Source organism: Euprymna scolopes, chromosome 46 (assembly GCF_053919585.1).
Source record: "Euprymna scolopes isolate OS-2025 chromosome 46, ASM5391958v1, whole genome shotgun sequence".
In the NCBI taxonomy this organism is placed as follows: domain Eukaryota; kingdom Metazoa; phylum Mollusca; class Cephalopoda; order Sepiida; family Sepiolidae; genus Euprymna; species Euprymna scolopes.
Window position 1 is genome coordinate 214,469,042 of NC_136527.1, and position 24,523 is coordinate 214,493,564.

The 24,523-nt window shown below is 37.3% G+C and overlaps 1 protein-coding gene across 1 annotated transcript in view; it reads right to left on the bottom strand.

Moving 5' to 3' along the window:
* The window catches only part of LOC145270486 (uncharacterized), a 71,644-nt gene extending 61,902 nt beyond the window's left edge, over nucleotides 1-9,742 (bottom strand). Inside the window, exon 1 of the mRNA XM_080126151.1 lies at nucleotides 9,632-9,742. The gene's annotated coding sequence lies outside the window, so the exon portion shown is untranslated. The remainder of the gene's footprint in view (nucleotides 1-9,631) is intronic.
* Between the last annotated feature and the right edge of the window lie 14,781 nt (nucleotides 9,743-24,523).

A 24,523-nucleotide genomic window follows, 5' to 3' on the forward strand; every position in this document is an offset into this window, starting at 1 on the left:
TTGTAGAACAGGCAGAGGGATGCAACATCTCGTCGATGGGACAGAGGCTGAAGCCTAAATGCCAGTTCAGGACCTATCAGGTTGGCGACTCTCTTTTGAACCCTGTCCAGGAGCGAGAGACAAGCAGCAGATGCACCAGCCCAGATGTGACAACAGTACTCCATACATGGGCGAATGGTGGCCTTATAGAGGTATAGGATACTGTCAGACGTAAGTAGTTTTCTAGCACGGTAGAGGGAGACAACCTTCATTGCAGCAGCCTTGGCAATGCTCCCAATGTATCTATTCCAGTTCATATTCCTTGTAAACGTTAGGCCGAGGAGTTTAAAAGAAGTACTTTCAGGCAATGTGCTGCTATCTTGTAGTTATTGAAGGAAACAAGCTTAGTCTTGGCAGCATTGAATGTGACCAACCATTTTTGTCCCCATTCCACTACAGATTGGAGGTCATCCTGTAGTGTTTCTGCCATTTCCTTGCATATGTGTTCATTTTTTCCCCCCTCATATCTGTTATAGAGAGTGGTGTCATCGGCAAATATACCCATCTCCGAAACAATTTTATCAGGGAGGTCATTTATGAATATCAGAAATAATAGAGGTTCAAGGATAGACCCCTGAGGTACTCCCGCATTTATGTCATATTGTTTGGATGTACGACCGTCGAGGACAACTTGGATTTTTCTCTTGAATTAAAATATAATATTTCTGCATATTTTTCAACGAGACAACACCGGGCGACCTGCTGGTATATATATAAAGTTTTATGTGTGTGTGTGTGTGTGTGTGTGTGTGTGTGTGTGTGTGCATGCGCGCACAGGAGGGTAGAACAATCTCTATTAAACTACTCTGTCAATTTTAGTCTGCAGATTTCAAACTATATACATGAGCTATTCATACCTGTAAAACACCATCGATTTATTAACTGGATAAAAATGGTTGCTAAGGGTCAAAATCGAAAACAAATAAATGAAATTTGGCAGGTGTACGCCAAAATAATATTTATCATACACGCATGCGCAAATATACTTGTATACGTTTAAGTTGGTTAATTTGTAAAGTTTTCGTTAGCATGCGACCTCAACTCAGATGGAATCAAATGTTTTGATTTCGATTCTAGCTGGTGATATCCAAAAGAAGAAAAGAAAAAGAAAAAAACAACATACTGTAGATGGAGTATACCTCTGAAATGTATTTGTGCTAAATTTCAAACAAGTAAAATATTTGTTTATTTTTCTAATATTACGTTGTGATTTGGCTTTCAAGCGCACTTGATGCATATTTTATTTCTAAAAACAGCCTATCATGCCTTGACAGAGTACAAAATAGACTTCGTGGCTTAGTGGGGGATGCCCTTTTCTCTACCCTGCAACCTCTCTCCCACAGAAGAGACGTTGCGAGCCTATCCTTGTTTTATCGTTATTTTCATGGCTGGTGCTCGTCTGAACTCTAATCTCTGGTCCCCCCTCGCCAATCTTTCACGAAAAACACCCGTCTAGCTTAATCCACTGTGAAAAATGTCCCCCACTCTATATCTGTGCCTAAATCAAAACGTGGATTCCATGAACAAAGCTTCTTTCTTAGAACTGCACGCCTGTGGAACTCTGTTCCGTCTGCCTGCTTCCCTCCGGACTACAACTTGGATGTCTTCAAGTCCAATGTTAACAAATTCCTAATGAAACACCCCCTTAATTAAACACTTCATCAAATCTCCTCACTAACGTAATGTACTTGCAATAACCCTTATCCCTGAGTGGCTTCCGGGCCTTGATAAGTGGTGATCACTGTGTAAAAAAATAAAAAATTAAAAAAATTAAAAAAATAAAAAATTCAATCACCGTTTCTATACGGAACTCTCACCCTTGACGTTATATTTTCTTATTTTCTTGTTTAAACTTTTGAAATCACTGCTATATATTTGATACAATAGAGTATTGGCTCTATAATATTTAATATGAAATTTCTATGAATTAAAATATCATATTTTAGCTTACTTTACGACCGGGCAATTAATGGGCGGGATGCTTAAGTTTGAAACATTATATTTTCTAAGAGATTATCTCCCTTGCATTACAAGGGAAATAACTATTTATAGTAAAATACATGAGTAATCTCCCTTGAATTCTCCATTGAAAATGTATATTTTTTTTTTTTTTTTTATTCAATTTTCACCCCAAACAAGGCACATTGCCACTTTGAAGCAGGGGGCTACTATCAGGGACTTAATTAGCGGGGTCATTATGAAGGGAGATGGGTAGAAAGATGTTTGTTAACCTTACACTTGAACTTCTGCATATCAGTGCAGTTGGGAAAGCAGAATCCTGGAAGGGAGTTCCAAAGACCCGCAGTTCTGGGGAAGAAACTATTGGAGTAAAAGGCTTTCTTGCACCTAGGGATCTCTACTGTAAAGGGATGAGACTTAGTAGCTTGTCGGGTTTGTCGGGGGCAGTTACGTCGGGGAGGCACAAGTGTTTGCAGTTCGTCAGAGCATTCACCATTAAAGTACTTGTGGAACAGGCAGAGGGATGCAACATCTCGTCGATGGGACAGAGGCTGAAGCCTAGATGACAGTTCAGGACCTATCAGGTTGGCGACTCTCTTTTGAACCCTGTCCAGGAGCGAGAGACAAGCAGCAGATGCACCAGCCCAGATGTGACAACAGTACTCCATACATGGGCGAATGGTTGCCTTATAGAGGTATAGGATACTGTCAGGCGTAAGTAGTTTTCTAGCACGGTAGGGGGAGTCAACCTTCCTTGCAGCAGCCTTGGCAATGCTCTCAATGTATCTATTTCAGTTCATATTCCCAGTAAACGTCAGGCCGAGGAGTTTAAAAGAAGTACTTTCAGGCAATGTGTTCTTGGCCATTGCTATTGGTGGTAGAGAAGGTTTCCTGTAGTTATTGAAGGAAACAAGCTTAGTATTAGCAGCATTAAATGTGACCAACCATTTTTGTCCCCATTCCACTACGGATTGGAGGTCATCCTCTAGTGTTTCTGCCATTTCCTTGGATATGTGTTCAATATATATTGAATCAAAACTACGACGGTCACAAAAAAACCATCGAAAATTGGATTGACTTTATTTTTATATTTGTATTTTATTTTATTCAAATTAAATCACCTTTTCTATATGGAACTCACTAGGTGTATCAGAATTTTTGTAGTTATTTTTGACACCCCTAACACGAAACTGCGAATAAAATATAAAAACTTGTTTATTTTTCTAACATTACGTTGGGATTTGGCTTTCAAGCGCATTTGATGTGTATTTTATTTTTAAAAAATTAAAACAATGTTTCTATATTGAACTCTCATTCTTGACGTTATTCTCGTGTTACTGCTGTGTTTGACGTTCAAAAAAAAATCCGACTAAACAAAAAAAAAAGTGAGAATACTATAAAATAATAATGTAACGTAGCGTGGGCTCACGCATGCATCGTCGTGCGAAATGACGTCACCGGTAAAAGAAAAAAATATATATAAAAAAGAAAGAGGACGATCACGTGACAAACGTGGAGAACTACTATGTTGGTGACATCACGGCCGCAGCAATGTAGAAATGAGTGTCTTTGTTCAAATAACGTAAGGACTAAAAAGGACAAGATATTCTAGTAAAAAATATAATAAATTTATACATTAAAATATTGCAGCATTAAGAATTGATTATATAATGTTAACTTATATTACAATAGAAAAATGCGAGCATGAAAAGTAATATGGTTAAGCTTAAACATGGAAAAGTAAAGAACTAGTTGTTAAAACTGGAAAAGAAAAAGGACAAGATATTCTAGTAAAAAATATAATAAATTTATAACTTAAAATATTGCAGCATTAAGAATTGATTATATAATGTTAACTTATATTACAATAGAAAAATGTGAGCATGAAAAGTAATATGGTTAAGCTTAAACATGGAAAAGTAAAGGACTAGTTGTTAAAACTGGAAAAGAAAAAGGACAAGATATTCTAGTAAAAAATATAATTTATAACTTAAAATATTGCAGCATTAAGAATTGATTATATAATGTTAACTTATATTACAATAGAAAAATGCGAGCATGAAAAGTAATATGGTTAAGCTTAAACATGGAAAAGTAAAGGACTAGTTGTTAAAACTGGAAAAGAAAAGGACAAGATATTCTAGTAAAAAAATATAATTTATAACTTAAAATATTGCAGCATTAAGAATTGATTATATAATGTTAAATTATATTACAATAGAAAAATGCGAGCAGGAAAAGTAATATGGTTAAGCTTAGACATGGAAAAGTAAAGGACTAGTTGTTAAAATGTTTTATTTGTTTTAAATTTATAACAAATATATTTCAGCGGTATACTCCATCTTCAGTATGTTTTTTTAATTTCTGTTTTTCCTTTTCTTCTTTCTTGCCATATTGTAAAGTTGGAAGAAGAAAAGTCTGTTCGTAAAGAGCTGCGCGTTGTATTCTGAAGTGTTGGCACAGTGCATAGGCAACGTGAGAATAGCGTCAAGGATGGAGTTTAGCTCTGAAATACATTTATATTAAAAATTTCAAACAAGTAAAATATTTGTTTATTTTCCTAATATTACGTTGTGATTTGGTTTCAAGCGCTCTTGTTGCATATTTTATTTTATATAAATTAAAACAACGTTTCTATATTGAACTCTCATTCTTGACGTTATTCTCGTGTTACTGTTATTATTTTTTTTTTTTTTTTTACATAGGCATCACCACATTATCAAGGCCAAGAGGCCACTCAAGGATAAGGGTTAAAGAGTGTACAGTAGAAATTGGACATTATAGTAATCATTAGTAATGAAAATTTGGTAAAGTTGATAACTTATATGGAACGGCTCATCAAGAACTTATTTACGTTAGACTTGAAGACAACCATACTGTAGTCAGCCGGAAAGCAGGAAAACGGAAGACAATTCCACAGGCGTGCAGTTCTAAGAAAGAAGCTTTGATCATGGAATCTACGTTTAGGTTTAGGTACAGATAAAGAGTGGGGGGAATTATTGATAGTGTTTACAGCTAGACGAGTGTTTCTTGTGAAAGTTTGGCGAGGGGGGACCATAGATTGAAGCTCAGTCGAACACTTTCCATGAAAATATTGATGCATCAGAGACAAACTCGCAACATCTCTTCTGTGAGATAGAGGTTGCAAGGAAGAGAAAAGGACATCTCCTACGTGGCTACGAAGTCTATTTTGAACTCTATCAAGGCAGGCCAAGTCCTTTCTAGCAGCTCCTGCCCAGATGTGGCAACAGTATTCCATCCTTGGACGTACCTGGCTCTTATATAGATAGAGAATAGCATCAGCAGTGAGATATCTACCGGATCGATAGAAAGATCCCACCATTTTTCCAGCGGTCTTGGCAACAGATTTGATGTACGTGTTCCATTTAAGATCAGGAGTAATGGTCAAGCCAAGAAGTTTGTCAAAACTTGAGGCCTCCTGAAGACGAGAGCCATTCATTTCAATTGATGTTTGACGTTCATCTTCGCTGCCAACTGTTATGTTTGCAGGTTGAAGCAAATAACGTATAAGGCAATACAAATGAAGACTCAACAAACAAAGGTAGATCAATAAGAAGTGTATTAGGAAAAGTATATTTACAGTATATTTACATAATGGTTATCAGGTAAGAGAGTCTTGGCTGGAGAACATGTCTGCTCTCGGCTCGGCCTTCGGTGGCTTCTGGTTAACACCCCCCAAGACAAGCTACTAAGTCTCATCCCTTTACAGTAGAGATCCCTAGGTGCAAAAAAGCCTTTACTCCAATAGTTTCTTCCCCAGAACTGCGGGTCTTTGGAACTCCCTTCCGGGATTCTGCTTTCCCAACTGCAATGATATGCAGAAGTTCAAGTGTAATGTTAACAAATATCTTTCTACTCTTCTCCCTTCATAATGACCCCGCTAATTAATTCCCTAATAGTAGCCCCCTGCTTCAAAGTGGCACTGTGCCTTGTTTGGGGTGAAAATTTAATAAAAAAAAAAAAAAAAAAAAATTTACATAATGGTTATCAGGTAAGAGAGTCTTGGCTGGAGAACATGTCTGCTCTCGGCTCGGCCTTCGGTGGCTTCTAGTTAACACCCCTCCCCCAGACTAACCGAGTCTTGCTATTTATGTGTAATACTATCCACATATCTAAATGAGTGAGTGCCACCACAACAGTTTCCTACGCACAGTGCAAACATTTACAAAATACAACCGCTGCAAACAACGCGCGGATCTTTACAAACAGACTTTTCTTTCGACAACTTTAACAAAATGGGGAGGAAGAATAAAAGGAAAAAAAGAAACAAAACAACATACTGAAGATGGAGTATACCTCTGAAATATATTTGTGATAAATTTCAAACAAGTAAAATATTTGTTTATTTTCCTAACATTACGTTGTGATTTGGCTTTCAAGCGCACTTGATGCGTATTTTATTTTATTCAAATTAAATTAACGTTTTTATATGGAACTCAACCCATTGACGTTATATTTTCTTTTCTTTTTGAAACTTTTGAAAACACTACTATATATTGGGTACAATATAATAAGCAATACAGTATTGGCTTCCGTATTAAATATTTTTTTTTTTTTTTAATTACATTTTCACCCCAAACAAGGCACATTGCCACTTTGGTGTAGGGGGCTACTATCAGGGGAAACATCTACTGGGGTACTATGTAGGGATTTGGGCAGCAAGATGTTGGTTCACGTTGCACTTGAACTCATGCATGTCAGTACAGTTGGGGAAGCAGTGATCTGGAATGGAATTTCAAAGTCTAGCAGTTCTGGGGAAGAAACTACTGGAGTAGAAAGATCTTTTACATCTAGGGATCTCTACAGTGTGGGGGTGGGATTTTGCAGCTTGTCGGGTCTGTTGAGGGTGTTCACGTCGTGGGGACACAAGTGATTGCAGTTCGTCAGAGCATTCACCATTAAAATACTTGTAGAACAGGCAGAGGGATGCAACGTTTCGTCGATGGGACAGAGGCTGAAGCTTAGATGCCAGTTCAGGGCCTATCAGATTTGCGACTCTCTTTTGAACCCTGTCAAGGGGCGAGAGACTAGTAGCAGATGCACCAGCCCAAATGTGACAGCAATACTCCATACATGGGCGAATGGTTGCCTTATAGAGGTACAGGATACTTTCGGGTGTTAGAAGTTTTCTAGCACGGTAGAGAGAGCCCACCTTCCTCGCAGCGGCCCTGGCAATGCCCTCGATGTAATTTTTGAAATCTGTATGAATTTAAATATAATATTTAAGCGTACTTTGCAACCGGGCAATGATGGGCGGCGTGCTAATTTTATATTTATCTAAAGTTAAAAAAAATTAAATTTTATCAAGGATTATCTCCCTTGCATTTTCAAGGGAAATAATTTCTGATACATGAGTAATCTCCCCTGAATTTTAAACTTAAGATATATATATATTTTTTTTAAATCTAAAATACGATGGTCCCAAAAACCATCTAAAATTGGATTGACTTTTTTTATGTTTGACTTCAAACATTTATTATGGTCTGACTAACCTGATGACAAGGTTTGTAATTCTTGACGACTTAAATAAAGACTGAGACAATTTACAAACGTTCAGGATAGGAATGTACGGATGCACGTCTGACACCCCTACCCTTGACGTTATATTTTCTTATTTTCTTGTTTAAACTTTTGAAATCACTGCTATATATTTGATACAATAGAGTATTGGCTCTATAATTTTTAATCTGAAATCTGTATTAATTAAAATATCATATTTAACCGTACTTTACGACCGGGCAATTAATGGGCGGCGTGCTACAGTTTGAAACATTAAATTTTATACGAGATTATCTCCCTTACATTTTCAAGGGAAATAATTTCTTATGGTAAAATACATAAGTAATCTCCCTTGAATTCTCGACTGAAAATGTATATATATTGAATCAAAACTACGAAGGTCACAAAAAACCATCGAAAATTGGATTGACTTTTATTTTTATATTTGTATTTTATTTTATTCAAATTAAATCACCGTTTCACTAGGAGTATCAGAATTTTTGTAGGAATTTTTGACACCCCTAACACGAAACTGCGAATAAAATATAAAAAAACTCGTAATTTCTCTTTTAAAAGTGGGTTATTTATTTTCTTTATGGATTATACTTCCAAAATAAACTATTAAAGTTGTTTTAAAAGTAATAGAAATATTTTTTGTTTTTTAAACAGTAATGAATTTTCCGAACTCAATATTTTTCAATTTTTAAACTTTAAAAATCTATCCAAATTTTTCTATTGATTCTATTTTTACGATATTTTCATGGTCAATGTGAAATTTTATGTTCCTTCCAAGAAACCGAATAGAATATTTTAGACAAACATTTTTTAAATTCACGCCCCCCCATTCTCAAGTGTCTATTAAAAAGTAAATAATCAATTTACTCACCAAAGTTTTATATATCACAAATTGAAGAGAAAAGGTCAATAAATAATATATTCAAATTTAAAACAAAAAAAAGTACTGTTTTTTAGAAATTTTCCTGTAAAGTTCGAAGTTTAAAACCTTTTTTTAAAAATAAAGCACGTTGTTTGTTTGTTTTTTCTTTTTTAATGAAACCTTGGCCTTGCTCCTTTAATTGAAAAAAAATTAGGGCTTGAATTACATTTTTCGAGTAGTTATAAGCTTGGAAAGACGGGGTGGAATTATTCATTATTTTTCACGAAATTTCTGACACACCAAGCGGCGTGCTAGTTTTATATTTATCTAAAATTTTAAAAATTAAATTTCATCAGGGATTATATCCCTTGCAGTTTCAAGGGAAATAATTTCTGATACATGAGTAATCTCCCCTGAATTTTAAACTCAAGATATATATATATATATATATATATATATATATATATATATATATATATATATATATATATATATATATATATATATATATATTGAATCTAAAATACGATGGTCCCAAAAACCATCCAAACTTGGATTGACTTTTTTTTATGTTTGTCTTCAAACATTTATTATGGTCTGACTAACCTGATGACAGGGCTTGTAATTCTTGACGACTTAAAGAAAGACTGAGATAATTTATAAACATTCAGGATAGGAATGTACGGATGCACGTCTGGGGGGAAAAAAAGAAATCTGACACCCCTACATCCTTTTAATATCATGACTTCATTTCGATTGGCTGTAATTTTGGGCTTCCGTATAATCGTGTTTATAAACTTTATTTGTTGCGATTTTGCGAGCAGCAAAATTACCCGATTTTTGGAGGCTGATTTGTAGAAACAGGGTGTTTTTGTTTTTTTTTAATTTAATTTAGTATCTTAGGACTTAATAATTCTCTTTGAAATAGACCCAGAAAGCTAATATTTATCTTTTAAAGGATTTTTACAATGAATTTTTTTTTAAATTCAAGAATATTGCTAAGGGTCAACACTGAAAAAAAAAAAATTGGGCGGACGTTAGGAATCTGAGCCTTACCTCATAAATTCCACAATTTTCACTTTTTTTAAAACTTTTTTCTTGTTAACATAATCCAATAGAGACTTATGTATCAGATAAATAAAAAAAAAAAAAATAGATAAATTCCAATATTTCTTAAAGATATTGGAATTTATCTATATTTTTTTTATTTTAAATGTTCTAAATATATTTACTTACATAATCAACGCTCTGATACCCATCTGGCATCAATTGAAATGGATGGCTCTCGTCTTGGAGAGACTCAATGTTTTGACAAGCTTCTGGGCTTAACCTTTACTCCTGATCTGGAATGGAACAGGTACATCAAATCTGTTGCCAGGGACGCTGGGAAATTTTTTTTTTTTATTATTCAATTTTCACCTCAAACAAGGAACAGTGCCACTTTGAAGCAGGGGGCTACTATCAGGGACTTAATTAGCAGGGTCATTATGAAGGGAGATGAGTAGAAAAATGTTTGTTAACATTATACTTGAACTTCTGCATATCAGTGCAGTTGGGAAAGCAGAATCCCGGAAGGGAGTTCCAAAAACCCGCAGTTCTGATGAAGAAACTATTGGAGTAAAAGGCTTTCTTGCACCTAGGGATCTCTACTGTAAAGGGATGAGACTTAGTAGCTTGTCGGGTTTGTCGGGGGTAGTTACGTCGGGGAGGTACAAGTGTTTGCATTTCGTCAGAGCATTCACCATTAAAGTATTTGTAGAACAGGCAGAGGGATGCAACATCTCGTCGATGGGACAGAGGCTGAAGCCTAGATGACAGTTCAGGACCTATCAGGTTGGCGACTCTCTTTTGAACCCTGTCCAGGAGCGAGAGACAAGCAGTAGATGCACCAGCCCAGATGTGACAACAGTACTTCAGACATGGGCGAATGGTGGCCTTATAGAGGTATAGGATACTGTCAGGCGTAAGTAGTTTTCTAGCACAGTAGAGGGAGCCAACCTTCCTTGCAGCAGCCTTGGCAATGCTCTCAATGTATCTATTCCAGTTCATATTCCCTGTAAACGTTAGGCCGAGGAGTTTCATGGTGGGATCCTTCTACGGCTCCAGAAGATATCCCCCTACTGATGCAATTCTCCATCTCTATAAAAGCCAAGTACGTCCAAGGATGGAGTACTGTTGCCACATCTGGGCAGGAGCTGCTAAAAACAGCCTATCCTGCCTTGACAGAGTACAAAATAGACTTCGTGGTTTAGTGGGGGATGCCCTTTTCTCTACCCTGCAACCTCTCTCCCACAGAAGAGACGTTGCGAGCCTATGTTTGTTTTATCGTTATTTCCGTGGCAGGTGCTCGTCTGAGCTCCAATCCCTCGTTCCTCCCCTTGCCAATATTTCACGAGAAACACCCGTCTGGCTGAAACTATTGTCAATAATTTCCCCCACTCTTTATCTGTGCCTAAATCCAAACGTAGATTCCATGAGCAAAGCTTTTTCTTAGAACTGCATGCCAGTGGAACTCTCTGCCGCTTACCTGTTTCCCACCTGACTACAACTTGGACGTCTTCAAGTCCAACATAAACAAACTCCTGACAAACCGCCCCCTTACGTAAGACACTCTATCAAAACCCCCAATACTAATGATTACTACAATACTATCTCATTGATTACTGTACACGCAATAACCCTTATCCCTGAGTGGCCTTCGGGCCTTGATAAGTAGTGACTCCCATGTAAAAAAAAAAGGAATATTTACTTTTAAATTCGTGGAATTTCTTCAAAGAAAATTAAAATATAAAATTTTGGAGGGTGGGGGTTAACTACACTGAGTTACGTCCGGTTATTTTAGAGTAAAACAAAAATGGACCTTAAGTTCGTGTTTAATTTACTACAACGTCATAATAGAAAACTGAACAAGTCATAAAAGATGAATTTTTAAAAGTTTTTTTTTTTTTAATTATCTGATACATAAGTCTCTATTGGATGATATTAACAAGAAAAATGTTTAAAAAAATAAAAATTGTTGAATTTATAAGGTAAGGCTTGAGGCACAGATTCCCAACGTCCGCCAAAAATTGAACTTTGGCAGGTGTACGTCAAATTAATGTTTATCGTATACGCATGCGCAAACGTACATGTATACGTTTAATTCGAGTAACTTGTAGAAGAAACAAACAGAACTCTTTTTCTTGTGCGTCAGTGCCTCCCCTGACTGTTCGATATGGCACAATCAGAGCTATAACTGCTTCCGTCCCGGACGAGAAAAACTCTACCCCTTTCCAGCGAGACGTCAAAGAGAGTGGACCTGTTTCTTCACACTCTCTCTCTCTCTCTCTCTCTCTCTCTCTCTCTCTCTCTCTGCCTACATTAGTATCGACTGTCCGCACTTTGTAATAACTACCGGGCAAAGGCAGACGAGTTCTAACCCAGCTATATCTAAATGGCATCATGCCCTCGCTTCAATAAATCTTTTCCTTGCAAGTTTTACGAAGTCGTTTGTTCCTTTATTCAGTAGCTTGTGTTGAAATATTTATTTTATTAGGGAGTGCCCGAAAAGCATTAACTCAACTCCCTAAAACTATTTAGAGCTAGGACAACAGAATATTCTTTTATATAGAGTGATGTGGTTCTTGGTTGATTAACTGTGTCGGACATATACGCGAGAGTCATTTTTCCAAGACGACTAAAGGGAAGTAACTCTTCTCTTTGCAACCTTAGCTAATTATCTCCCCTTGAATCAGAGCATAGCAATTATATGACAAACGTATTACCCCTTGAACCCAGGGACTATTTTCTGCCATTTTACAGCTTCCATTTATGCTACGCACTTACACAGTAGCGCAAACGATGGCTGTTAAATGGGCCTTTGTTAAATATAGTGATATACTACAACAGAACACCGACTTTTTTTTTTTTACATGGTGGTCACCACTTATCAAGGCCCGGAAGCCACTCAGGGATAAGGGTTACTGCAAGTACATTACGTTAGTGTGGAGATTTGATGAAGTGTTTACTTAAGGGGGACGTTCATTAGGAATTTATTAATGTTGGACTTGAACACATCCAAGTTGTAGTCAGGTGGGAAGCAGGCAGACGGAACAGAGTTCCACAGGCGTGCAGTTCTAAGAAAGAAGCTTTCTTCATGGAATCCGCGTTTTGATTTAGGCACAGATAAAGAGTGGGGGAAATTTTTCACAGTGGATTCAGCTAGACGGGTGTTTTTCGTGAAAGATTGGCGAGGGGGGACCAGAGATTAGAGTTCAGACGAGCACCTGCCACGGAAATAACGATACAACAAGGATAGGCTCGCAACGTCTCTTCTGTGGGAGAGAGGTTGCAGGGTAGAGAAAAGGGCATCCCCCACTAAGCCACGAAGTCTATTTTGTACTCTGTCAAGGCAGGATAGGCTGTTTTTAGCAGCTCCTGCCCACATATGGTAGCAGTATTCCATCCTTGGACGTACTTGGCTTTTAATTTAATTTAATTTAATTTAATCTAATATGGGTTTTAGGGGTATTTGAGGTCACTGACAACGAATCTGATGATCAAACCCGTCGCAAATACACCGTTGGCATGGTGTTGGGCCGCCCAAAACCCCCGGCGTCTCCTCCCCTAATGTAAACAGAAAACAGTAAAATCTCTTTAAAATGCTTAATAGTATTATAATCAGTAAATGTCAGTGCGTTACTTCCGGAAAAACGGTTAATTAAACTGCAGAAGCATCTGTTACGCCACAGAAGATCTATAATTGAATTCCCCCCAAAAAAACTTTGTTTTAGATTGTAGAGGACTAGGATATATAAAGCGTAATCCCGTTACAAAAGAAAATAATGAAACGAATGGAATGAAGGAAACAAAAACTCAATTGATGGATAAGATAAACGTCGTTTATTTACTGTTGAAAGAATGAATGTTTTAGATATAACATGTGCTCATCTCCACGTGGGTGGAATCATTGTTTGTTGCCGGATTGGTCGTATAGAAGGAAAAAGGAAACGTGTGTTCATCTCACGTTCGGGTCACTATCATTTGTTCGCGCGTGGGAAGAGAAGTGAGTGATATAGTGGAAAATGGGAATGATAGTCCAGCGTGTAGACAAAGAAGAGGATAGAGGGTTGACATCAGTTAAACTGCGCGCCATGTTAGCCGTAAGCTAGGCAGTGGTGTTCTCTAGCACAAGTAGTAGATAGAGAGAGAAAGAGTATAATGTCAATCCAGTTCATGGAGAGAGAAAGCGTATAAAGTGTACATACTGTTTGTTTGCTTTTTGTCGCACATAGTAGCAAGTGGCGTGAGGCACGCGCCAAAATGGTGGCGGCTGGTGCGCCGACCACTCACCTCAGAAAGCGAGTTGGAAAAAGGGCTGAAAAGGCACGCTGTTAGTCTGTAGACCGCACAGCTTGGAAGCTGGTCTGAAAAAGGGTTGGAAACAGCTGGTCTCTTCCTTTTATAGTTGCTTCCGATGGTCTTTTGTGCATGTGTTGTCCTTGTGTGTGTACATGTGCGTACGTTAGCGTGTGTGTGTATACACATGAATGTGAGTGTATGTATGCGAACGTGAATATATGTACGTGTGTGGACGTGCGCGCGTATGTTTGTGTGCGCGTATGTGTATGACAATTGATATAGCTTGAAATGTGAACGCATGTTTTTGTGTGAGACAGAGAAAAGGATTGACATCAGTTAAAGCTGCGTGCCATGTTAGCCGTCAGGGTTAGGGTTAGGGTCAGCTACGTGAAGGTATTCTCAGGGACAAATTGTATATATAGAGAGAGAAAAAGTGAGAATGTCAATCCAGTTCATGGAGAGAGAAAGCGTATAAAGTGTACGTACGGTCTGTTAGCTTTTTGTCCCACATAGTAGCAAGTGGCGTGTAGACAAAGAAAAGGATAGAGGGTTGACATCAGTTAAACTGCATGCCATGTTAGCAGTCAGCTATGCGAAGGTATTCTCAGGGACAAGTTGTATATATATATATATAGCATAGTAGCAAGTGGCATGAGGCACGCGCGTGTGCACACCTGCTGAAAAGGCACACTGTCGGTCCGTAGACACCTGCCGAAAAGGCACACTGTCGGTCCGTAGACTGTCCAGCTCGGAAGCTGGTCTGAAAAGAAAGAAGCTGCTTATTGCTCTTGCTTTTATAATTGTTTTCGGTGGTCTTTTGCGCATGTGTGGATTTCCTTTGAAAGGGGAAGTGACGTTGTCCATGCGTGTGTGTATGTGAATACATGTGTGTACGTTAGCGTGTGTCTATATACATGTGAATGTGAGTGTATGCATACGTACGTGAATATATGTACGTGTGTGGACGTGCGCGCGTATGTTTGTGTGCGCGTATGTGTATGACAATTGATATAGCTTGAAATGTGAACGCATGTTTTTGTGTGAGACTAGAAAAGGCTTGCGCAAGATCAATCAAAATGCATTAAAAACTATGTAAGACGAAAAACAAAAAAATCACCCAAAAGTACTATAATGTATTTTTTTGTTTTTAATTTTGTTTTAGACAATTTTTTCTTCTAATTTTAAATTGTCCACAAAAAAGAAAAAAAATGTTTTTTTCTTTTCTGCTTGTTTTAGTTTTCTTTTTCATATAATTGTAAATTTTCCTGCGAAAGATTCATACGCTATGTGAGAAGGCAGTTTGTTACGTAAATATAGTGCTACGCTACAACAGAACACCGACCATTCTAATTTGTTTTTTTAGGGGTATTCGAGGTCGCTGACAACGAATCTGATAATCAAACCTGTCGCAAATTGACCGTTTGCATGGTATTAACCCCTGAACCCGGGGACTATTTTTCGCCATTTTATAGGTTCTGTTTACGCTACGCACGTGTACGGTAGCGTAAATGACGGCTGTTGAATGTGCCTTCCCGTAGCAAAATGCTTTCTCACATGACGTATGAAACTTCCGTGGAGCGGACAATTTAAAATTATACGAAAAAGAAATAAATCAATAGGAAAAGAAAGACATTTTTTTTTCAGAACATAGAATTGTCAAATTTTTTTTTCATTTAAAATTCGAAGAAAAAGTTGTCTAAAACGAAATTTAAAAAATACATTATAGCACTTTTTTTTGGGGGGGGGAGGGTTTACGTGGAAAATGGGAATGATAGTCCAGCATGTAGACAAAGACAAAAATAGAGGGTTGACAGCAGTTAAACTGCACACCATGTTAGCCGTCAGGGTTAGGGTTAGGGTCAGCTACATGAAGGTATTCTCAGGGACAAGTTGTATATATAGAGAGAGAAAGAGTGAGAATGTCAATCCAGTTCATGGAGAGAGAAAGCGTATAAAGTGTATGTACAGTTAGCTTTTTGTCCCACATAATAGCAAGTGGCATGAGGCACGCGCGTGTACACACCTGCCGAAAAGGCACACTGTCGGTCCATAGACCGCCCAGCTCGGAAGCTAGTCTGAAAAGAAAGAAGCTTCTTATTGCTCTTGCTTTTATAATTGTTTTCGGTGGTCTTTTGCGTATGTGTGGATTTCCTTTGAAAGGGGAAGTGACGTTGTCCATGCGTGTATGTATATGAGTACATGTGTGTACGTTAGCGTGTGTCTATATACACGTGAATGTGAGTGTATGTATGCGTACGTGAATATATGTACGTGTGTGGACGTGGGCGTGTATGTTTGTGCGCATATGTATATGACAAGTAATATAGCTAGAAATTTGAACGCGTGTGCTTGTGTGAGACTAAAAAAGGCTCGCGGAAGATCAATCAAAATGCATTAAAAACTATGTAATTTTTTTTTCAGAACATAGAATTTTCAAATTTTTTTTTCATTGGCAGACAATTTAAAATTTGACGAAAAAGTTGTCTAAAACAAACTTTAAAAAAAAAATACATTATAGCACTTTGGGGGGTAGGGTTTACATGGAGGTCACCACTTATCAAGGCCCGAAGGCCACTCAGGGATAAGGGTTATTGTGTGTACAGTAATCAATGAGATAGTATTGTAGCAATCATTAGTATCGGATATTTGATAGAGTGTCTTACTTAAGAGGGCAGTTTGTCAGGAATTTGTTTATGTTGGACTTGAAGACATCCAAGTTGTAGTCAGGTGGGAAATAGGCAAACGGAAAAGAATTCCACAAGCGTGCACTTCTCAGAAAGAAACTTTGTTCATAGAATCTACATTTTGATTTAGGCACAGATAAAGAGTAGGGGAAATTTTTCACAGTGGATTCAGCTAGACGGGTGTTTATCGTGAAAGATTAGCGAGGAGGGGGGGGCAAAGTTGGATCTCAGACGAGTATTTCCCATTGTTTTTTGTCTTACATAGTTTTTAATGCATTTTAATTGATCTAAAACAAAGTTTTCATGAGCAGTTTACAAAAACATAAGCACCAAACATTTTTTTGGAGGGGGGATTCAATTATAGCACTTGTGTGTCTAACAAGTACTTCTGCAGTTTAATTAACCGTTTTTTCTGTAAGTAACGTGCTGACATTTACCAATTACAATACCATACAACCTTTTTTTGAGATTTTACTGTTTTATGTTTACATTGGAGGAGGAGGAGGAGGAGGAGGAGGAGGAGGAGGAGGAGGAGGAGGCGGGGGGGCCAACACCATGCAAACGGTAAATTTGCGACGGGTTTGATTATCAGATTCGTTGTCAGCGACCTTGAATACCCCTAAAAATTAAATTAGAGTCGTCGATGTTTTGTTGTAGTGTATCGCTAGGTGTGTCAGAAATTTCGTGAAAATAGTGAATAATTCCACCCCATCTTTCCAAGCTTATAACTCCTCGAAAAATGTAATTCAAGCCCTAATTTTTTTTTCAATTAAAAGAGCAAGGACCAAGGTTTCATTAAAAAAAAAAAATTTTAAAAAAAACGTGTTTTTTTTTAAAAAAGGTTTTAAACTTCGGACTTTACAGGTAAATTTCTAAAAAAAAAACAGTATTTTTTTTGTTTTAAATTTGAATATATTATTTATTGACCTTTTCTCTTCAATTTGTGATATATAAGACTTTGTTACATAAATTAATTATTTACTTTTTAATAGACATTTCAAAATGGGACGCGTGAATTATTCGACCCCCTGTCTTTCCAAGCTTACAACTACTCGAAAAATGTAATTCAAGCCCTAATTTTTTTTTCAATTAAAAGGAGCAAGGACCCAGGTTCCATTAAAAAAAGAAAAGAAAAAACAAATAACGTGGTTTAAAAAAAAAGGTTTTAAACTTCAAACTTTACAGGTAAAATTCTAAAAAACACTACGTTTTTTTTTTTTTGTTTTAAATTTGAATATATTATTTATTGACCTTTTCTCTTCAATTTGTGAGTAAATTAATTTACTTTTCGGTGAGTAAATTAATTATTTACCTTTTAATAGACACTTGAAAATGGGGGGGGGAATTTTAAAAAAATACCATTTGTCTAAAATATTATATTCGGTTTATTGGAAAGCGCATAAAATTTCACATTTACCCTGAAAATATCGTAAAAATAGAATCAATAGAAAAATTTTGATAGGTTTTTAAAATTTAAAAATTTAAAAATATTGAGTTCGGAAAATTTTTAAAATTTTGATAGATTTTTAAAATTTAAAAATTGAAAAATATTGAGTTCGGAAAATTTTTAAAATTTTTTAAATGTTTAAAAAAAAAAAAAATTTCTATTACTTTTAAAACAACTTTAATAGTTTATTTTGGAAGTATAATCCATAAAGAAAATAAATCACCCACTTTTAAAAGAGAAAATACGAGATTTTTATATTTTATTCGCAGTTTCGTGTTAGGGGTGTCAAAAATAACTATAAAAATTCTGATACACCTAGTATATTGCCAATGTTTTCAGCGAATCGCTAAAAAAAATTAATTCTTTCATAGTTAAAAACAAAACTTAAATATGCTTATGTCTTTGATAAACCGCCATTTTCGTTTTAATAATTAGGGTTAGGACAACAGCATATTCTTTTCATAGTTTTGACTCTCGAGTGTGTATCCGTTTATATCTCATATGCTTTTATGTGGTTCTCTGTGGCGAGAGTCATTGTTCAAGACGACTAAGGGGAAGTAACTCTATACATCCTAAGCTAATTATCTCCCCTTGAATCAGAGTGTAACAGTTTTGATAGCATGTAAACATCTTTGGCTTTTTATTATCATTATTTTTTTTTTTTTTTTTACACAGGCATCACCACATCAAGGCCAAGAGGCCACTCGAGGATAAGGGTTAAAGAGTGTATAGTAGAAATTGGACAATATAGTAATGAATCCGATGAATTTGTTAACTTATATGGAACGGCTCACCAAGAACTTGTTTACGTTAGTCTTGAAGACCAGCCGGAAAGCAGGAAAACGGAAGACAATTCCACAGGCGTGCAGTTCTAAGAAAGAAGCTTTGTTCATGGAATCTACGTTTAGGCACAGATAAAGAGTGGGGGGAATTATTGGTAGTGTTTTCAGCTAGACGAGTGTTTCTTGTGAAAGTTTGGCGAGGGGGGGGACCATAGATTGAAGCTCAGTCGAACACTTTCCATGAAAATAACGATACATCAGAGACAAACTCGCAACATTTCTTCTGTGAGATAGAGGTTGCAAGGAAGAGAAAAGGACATCTCCTACGAGGCTACGAAGTCTATTTTGAACTCTATCAAGGCAGGACAATTGTGTGGTGTGTGTGTGTGTGCGTGTGTGTGTGTGTTAGCGTACGTGGGTTTGTGTTTGTTTGTTTGTGTGTGTGTGTGTGTGTATTTCTGGGATATCGAACTCTATTGCTGACAACGACTCTGATAATCAAACCCGCAGCAAATTTACCGTTTGCATGGTATGAACCCCTAGACCATGGGACTATTTTGTGGCATTTCACCGCCTTCAGTAGTGTTTTTCTTACATGATATGTTCGCGTGCGAATGGGCATAGTGGAGTGTCGTATCACATCGCGTAGGAACCTTTCAAATAAGAAAGTTACAAAAAAATATATGTTTTTTTAATTTATAAAAAAATAAAGTTTTCACGGGCAGTTTGCAAAAACATAACCACCAAACATTTTTATCTTTTTTGTTTTTTTAGGGCGGGGGGCGGGGGTATTCCATTAACAGGTGCTTCTGCAGTTTAATTAACCTTTTTTCCGTAAGTAATGTGTCGACATTTACCATTTCACAAAAATTCTGTTTACATTTGGGAGGGGGCGGTGGTGGTGGTGGTGGTGGTGCTGCTGCTGCTGCTGGGGCGCGCGCTCATGAAAACTTTTTTAGATCAATTAAAAAGGCATTAAAACTACGTAAGACAAAAAAAAAAGAAAGAAAGAAATGAACCACATTTTTTTAAAAACTTTACTTTAAATGACCGCTTAAAGATTCCTACGTGATATGATAAGACACTTCACTACGCCCATTCGCACACGAACGTATCATGTAAGAAAAACACTACCGAAGGCGGTGAAATTCCATAAAATAGTCCCAAGGTCTAGGGGTTCATACCATGCAAACAGTAAATTTGCGGCGGGTTTGATTATCAGATCGGTTGTCAGCGACCTCGAGTATCCTTAAAAAAACAAATTAGAGTGGTCAGTGTTTTAGTTACTACAACCGAGAGATCTTTTTAAGTTTCTAACCGTACCTTTAAGCATTTGTGCACTTGGTTCACCGGGTATATTCGCAATAATTGTTAACACAGATGTTAGCTTAAAAAAAGATTGCGTGTAAAGGATGGTTCGGTCAATTTTATGTTTATCCATCAAATGGAAGTCTCCTGCTTGTGAGCCATTGAAGTGAAGCGTCCCTGTCTCTATACTCCTGGTTAGGGTAAGGTTTAGGGTTAGGCTTCTCCAGTAACTTTCCTGCTTTTTTATGCTGTTCCTATTCTTCGTTTGTTTGAAAGAAAGAAAGACATACTGAGGATGGAGGTTTTCTTCAAAACATATTTATGAATTTCAATATAAATTTCAAACAATATAAATGTCTGCTTATTTTGTTATAATTCATTGTTTTGACTTCGAACGTTTAATGTTTATTTATGAAAAAAACACCGAACATATGTCAACCTATGTCACGGTGATATATATTGAGCGAATTTCTAACAGTATTTTGTCTAATTTATTATTTATAACACCTTTTCTCGAATTTACCGTGGTTAAGAGAGAGTCGGCCGCCATTTTGAATTGTCCAATACATCGGTAAACACTGCAATAATATTATTATGTTATAATTCATTGTTTTGACTTCGAACATATATAATACGTATTTTATTTTATTCAAACTCAACCAGCGCTTCTGAGGAACAAAATTCTATGAATTCCGCGTGACCAAACGCACCGTTCCGAGATTTAAAAAACTACTAAAGTCGGAACTAAAGATAAACAGTAATTGTTGTGTCCCCCCCTACAAACATTACTGAAAAAAAAAAAAAATTAACAGCAAACAGACTTATACTTGTTCAATCTCTGCCCCATCAAGAACATAGCAAAAAAAAAAAAAAGTCATACTGAAGTTGGCCTAACGTTCACAGGAAACATGAGCTGGAACAATTATACTGAAAACATTGCCAGGGCCGCTGCAAAAAAGGTAGGCTCTCTCTACCGTGCTAGAAAACTACTAACACCTGAAAGTATCTTGTACCTCTATAAGGCCACCATTCGCCCATGTATGGAGTATTGTTGTCACATTTGGGCTGGTGCGTCTACTACTAGTCTCTCGCTCCTAGACAAGGTTCAAAAGAGAGTCGCCAATCTGATAGGCCCTGAACTGGCATCTAAGCTTCAGCCTCTGTCCCATCAACGAAACGTTGCATCCCTCTGCCTGTTCTAGAAGTATTTTAATGGTGTATGCTCTGATGAACTGCAGACACTTGTGCCCCCACGACGCAGACACGCTCGACAAACCCGACAGGCAGCTAAATCCCACCCCCACACAGTAGAGATCCCTAGATGTAAAAGATCTTTCTACTCCAGTAGTTTCTTCCCCAGAACCGCTAGACTCTGGAATTCTATTCCAGGATCCTGCTTCCCCAACTGTACTGACATGCAGAAGTTCAAGTGCAATGTGAACTGACATCTTGCTGCCCAAATCCCTACATAGTGCCCCAGTAGTTGTTGACACTGATAGTAGCCCCCTACACCAAAGTGGCAATGTGCCTTGTTTGGGGTGAAAATGCAATAAAAAAAAAATATATATATATATATATATTTATGAATTTTAATATAAATTTTAAACATGTAAAAAAAATAAAAATGTCTGTTTATTTTGTAATAATGTCTTGTTTTGACTTCAAACTTATATAATGCATATTTTATTCAAACTCAACCAGCACTTCTAAGGAACAAAAAATCTTAACGTTAAGTCAAGTCATTATATAATTTTGGGGGGTCTGTTTTACTGTACACATAGATGCGAAAAAATTATCAAAAAAACAAATATATAACAAATAAATGTTATCAAAGGCAAGATAAGTTACTTTTCTACCAAACTGGATATAATTCTCGTGTTTTTATTCAATTTAACATGTTTATTCAGCTCGAAAAACATGCAGTGTTTACCGATGTATTGGAAATTCAAAATGGCGCCCGACACTCGATTTTCGATTTTTAGTAAGAAAAGTTAGTATAAAAGATGGAATAGGTGTATCAGAATTTTTGTAGGAATTTTTTGGGTTTAAATTATGAACAACTTTATAAAACGGGTTTGTATTACTGTATGCATAGATTCGAAAAAGTTGTCAAAAAACAAATATATAACAAATAAATGTTATCAAAGGCAAGATAAGTTACTTGGAAAATTTAAAATGGCGCCGGACTCTCTGTTGAACACGGTAAGTTTGGGAAAATGAGTTATAAATAAAAAAATAGACAAAATACTGTTAGAAACTCGCTCAATATATGTTATCGTGACAGGCTGACATATAATCGGTGGGTTTTTAATAGTATTTTGTATAGTTTTTTATTTATTACTCATTTTCCCCAACTTACCGTGTTAAAGAGAGAGTCTGGTGCCATTTTAAATTTTCCAATACATCGGTAAACACTGTATGTTTTTCGAGCTGAATAAACATGTTAAATTGAATAAAAACACGAAAAATATATCCAGTTTGGTAGAAAAGTAACTTATCTTGTCTTTGATAACATTTATTTGTTATATATTTGTTTTTTTGACAACTTTTTCGAATCTATGTGTACAGTAATACAAACCCATTTGTTACTGGTGCACTTTTAGTGGGGTAGTTGTACCCCAGCTAATTATTTATCTTATAGAACCCTCGATAAAAAACGACAAACTCCTTTTAACATTGAACCTTTGCAAGTCTTTATTCCACGAGATAATAGTGGTGGAGCTCGAAGTTCTTGAGTCAGGTCCACGTCGGACTGTCGGTGCTGGGCGAGGAGGAGAGGAAGGTGTGTCTTCGCTCGCGGCTCTGTGCTGACTGTTGGATGTCCCCTGCACTCTTTTTGGGGACAGCAGGATCAATGCGCCCTGCCTAGCCACGGAGCATGAAACAATCAAGGGATTGGTTATTGGGTTTTTGCAGATGATCTTCTGTGCCGCTATAGTCACATTCTTCATATTCTCAACCTCTATTTTCCTTGTCCACGGAGAATCCTCTCCCTATGCTGGCCTGGTCATGACTGAATGGTATATATGCTCAGAGATTACAGTTAGGATATCTGCTGTGGAACGGGCTTGCCTAAATCCATATGGTGGGATCCTTCTACCGCTCCAGAAGATATCTCACTACTGATGCAATTATCTATCTATATAAAAGGCAAGTATGTCCAAGGATGGAATACTGCTGCCATATCTGGGCAGGAGCTGCTAAAAACAGCCTGTCCTGCCTTGACAGAGTACAAAATAGACTTTGTGGCTTGGTGGGGGATGCCCTTTTCTCTTCCCTGCAACCTCTTTCTCACAGAAGAGACGTTGCGAGTTTGTCTCTGCTTTATTGTTATTTTCATGGAAAGTGTTCGACTGAGCTTCAATCTATGGTCCCCCTCCTCGCCAAACTTTCACAAGAAACACTCGTCTAGCTGAAAACACTATCAATAATTCCCCCCACTCTTTATCTGTGCCTAAACCTAAACGTAGATTCCATGAAAAAAAGCTTCTTTCTTAGAACTGCACGCCTGTGGAATCGTCTTTAGTTTTCCTGCTTCCCACCTGACTACAACTTGGATGCCTTCAAGTCCAACATTAACAAATTCCTAATGAACCGCCCCCTTAAGTAAACACTTCGTAAAATCTCCACTCTAACGTAATGTACTTGCAATAACCCTTATCCCTGAGTGGCTTCTGGGCCTTGATAAGTGCTGATCACTAACCAACAATCACGAGGTTGTTTGTTCAGCAACCGACAAGGCTAATATGCTTGCCAGCCGGTTTGCCTCAAACTCCACACTGGACCCTTCCAACCACCCCCTACCTGACTTTCCTTTGCAGACAGATGCCACGCTAGACGATCTAAAAATCACCCCTGCTCAGGCGCATGCTATCATAAAAAACCTTGACACTTCAAAAGCATGTGGACCCGATCTCATCCCAGCTGTGCTATTAAAAAAGTGCTCAGCCGAAGTAGCTCCAGTTCTCTCCAAACTCTACAACAAATGCCTTAATGAATTATGCTTTCCGGGCTGTTGGAAAACTGCTTCTGTGGTACCAGTATTCAAGAATTCTGGTGAAAGGACAGCCCCATCAAATTATCGCCCTATTAGCCTCCGCCCACTTTTCGCCAGAATATTTGAGGCCATAATTAACCATGCTCTAGTCCGGCACCTTACAGATGCTAAACTTCTGACTGACAAACAATATGGATTTAGACAAGCCCGTTCCATAGCTGACATCCTCACTGTAATCTCTGAACGTATATACCATTCACTGGATAAAGCGGGGGAGGGCAGAGCGGTAGCTCTAGATATATCTAAGGCTTTTGACAGGGTATGGCACAAGGGTCTCCTCAGGAAAATTAAATCATACGGTATCACTGGTAGAATACTTAGCATAATTAAATCCTTCTTAGATAAGAGAAAAATCCAGGTTGTCCTCGACGGTCGTACATCTAAACAATATGATATAAATGCGAGAGTGCCTCAGGGGTCTATCCTTGGACCTCTATTGTTCCTGATATTTATTAATGACCTCCCCGACGAAACTGCCTCTGAGATGGGTATATATGCTGGTGACACCAC